Here is a 3,003-nt window from a genome sequence, read left to right on the forward strand (position 1 = left end):
GCTATTATTGATAAATTTATTAATAAATTGTCTTTGAATGCATTATGCATATGAATGTTTGCATTTCAAATTGCAGTTTGACACCTTAGGGGCAGGGATGTGGGCAGAGTTGTAAACAGGTGATTGGCGTCATTGCTGGTGTATGAACTATAAGGCATAGCCGAAAACTGCAGACACGTGAATCTAAAACAGACACGTCAATGGTTTTTGGCTCGAATTCTACAAAAATTCCAAATCTTTTCAAAATCTTCAAATAAAAGCCCACCTTCAAAAAATTTCTGACTACGGTCATGTTTAGGAGTCATTAACTTATTACATTCTACCAATTATTACCAGGTATCAGTTTATCTGCATAAAGTTATAAGTAAACGGCACTCTAGGGATTCAAAAGGATTTCTTTGATTTCATGCTAACTTTGAGTTTCCCAAGAGCTTCCATTCATTACCATGATTTGCCTTAATAATAAAAATGTATGTCTTAGGTAAAGGACACAGAGGCCATAGACTATGAACTGCATTTTTTCAACAGAATTCGAATCAAGTTTTTTTTTGTTTAAGTTTCGAACCAACGATCGCGATTTGTTTCTAAAAAGCAGCAATTTAGTTTCAAGATACTTAACATTATGCCACTAAGCTACTTTTAACAGCCAAAAACAGTCCACAAATATCTCTCAAATAATAAAAAGCTTTTATCACTTCCAAATATAAACTAATGTTATCTGCTGTTAAATTTCACAAGCAAAACTCCCACCCTTAGTACAAGATAGCTATGCGACAATCTAATATTTATTCTTCCTTCCTCATTTTTATAACACAATTTTGCTACCATAAAAAGTACATTTTCCACCTAATTTCATTCCCATTCCCCATAACATGTCTTGTATAGATGACAAATTAAAAATTATGAACAATATAAAAAATACAATTTACACCAGCATACTCAGCATCTAATAGAAGAATAAGGCAATGAAGTATAAAAAGGAAAAGAAAATTATTTTAAAAATCAATAAAGACAATTTGTTGAAATAGCTTTGAAGTGTCTCTTTTTTTTCGGGTAGGGCTTTTTAGAAGTCACCCTCGTCTGTCGAGGATGCGATATGAAGAGGAAGAAGTAAAAAAAAATTATAAAAGACTGTAAAAAGCTTCATGAATGACTAGTATAAGAACAACAATCAAGACATAATTTGATGATACTTCATAAATGAGAATCCTTACATCAGTAAATGGAGTATTTTATTAAATTAAATATCCTCGAATGTATGTACGTCAATACGAAGACTTGCTTTGATATGCATAATATGTATGAATATTTTAAGTAAAATTTTTGATGTTTTCGGAATCAAATTTAATGCTCATGGCTCAAATAAATAATTATGACTTTTCAAAATTTATTTTCCCTGATTCCAACATCTGTAAGTTTCTTGTGTACATAAAGTTTGTCTTTTTTATATATGTCGTTTCATATTGCTTCTCTATGTTGCCATAGAATGTTCTTATACAAATGTTATTCTTGCTGTTCCTATTTATATACACATATAAAATTTTCCTACCAACTTTCAAATTTCCGGTAACATTTTCCGCTCTGTTATTCAGGGATTTAAAGTTTTAAATCAAAATCTCGATGGGATTTATTTTTTTATTATGGATAGCTATGGAATGTAATTGATTCTTTCAATTATTAATATAAGGCTAAGTAGAGCGAACAACATTTTAATAGAAATATTTTATTCTGAGAATTTGATAGCAATGCTTGTTACTTACTTAATTTCCACTTAATTTGGTAGTTGAACAGATTAATTGTGAATTAAGAGTCATGACCCTCTTAAGATGACGCCTGAAGCTTGCTCTATTTCGGATTCCTAGTATGATATAGAGATACTAATAACAGCATATTTCCATGAATTCTTCAGACGTACAAGCAAAAAGCAGAGCTAGACACGAATTTAATTTGAAGTTGGCTTGATTTTTAGTTGAAATTCGACAAAATTTGAATCATCTGACTTCGCTTGAGAGTCATTCTATCTTGGTGATGAATTTACTTTTTTTGATTTTTGCTTTCCAGGGTTGGTAAGAATATATTCTGGTGATGATGTAGTAATGAAACATCTAGAATTTTTAAAGTTAAGTTAGAAAAGCTTAATTGAAGATTCTTAGCAATTTTTAATATTTTTTGTTTAAAAATGCAAAATTTTTAAAAAATTCATTTAAATTTCGACTAAAAATATTTTAACAATGTGTCGAGCAGGTCAAACAGTAAATTTATTTATTTTTAACCTTTTTTAATGATTCTGAGTAATTCATCGTTTAGGCCAAGTTTAGGTCAAATATTTGACGTCATGGATTGTCAAAAAAATTCATCCATTTATAATGGCTAGTTAGCCTGTTTTATCTGATTACCTAATTATCTGATTACCTGATTTTAAATAATGTATTATAAAATATCAACGAAAAATGACAGCAATGAATTCAGATCCTTAATAAGACTACATATATGAATGTAACTTAAAAAGCTATTTAATGAAAATGTCTAGTCAGTTTTTAAAGCTATTCAATTACTACTGGACACATTTTGGTAATCTTTTTTTGGGTGACTGAACAAAATTAAATGTCTGCAAAAAAAAAAAGATTAAAAAATTACAAAAGTCCTCGTATTATTGATCGAGGGACTTAAGCGCATTTTTGTCCCAGCGATCAGTAATTGATTAATAAGTCACTTCTAGATCTATAAAACAAGATCCAGGAGGATCCAGGTCACTTCCAGATCTACAAAACAAGATCCAGTAGGATCCAGGTCACTTCCAGATCAACAAAGCAAGATCCAGTAGGATCCAGGTCACTTCCAGATCAACAAAGCAAGATCCAGTAGGATCCATGTCACTTCCATATAATTTAACGGATTTTTATAATTTATAAAACCACATAACGGTTATGACAAATTTAAATTTTGTACACTGTTAAAAATTTTAGGAACATTGAAAAACACTGTAAAACAACGAAAAACCGT

This window comes from Chironomus tepperi, unplaced genomic scaffold (genome assembly GCF_022539635.2).
Source record: "Chironomus tepperi strain 1889 unplaced genomic scaffold, CSIRO-AGI_Ctep_v1 contig_445, whole genome shotgun sequence".
Classification (NCBI taxonomy): Eukaryota; Metazoa; Arthropoda; class Insecta; order Diptera; family Chironomidae; genus Chironomus; species Chironomus tepperi.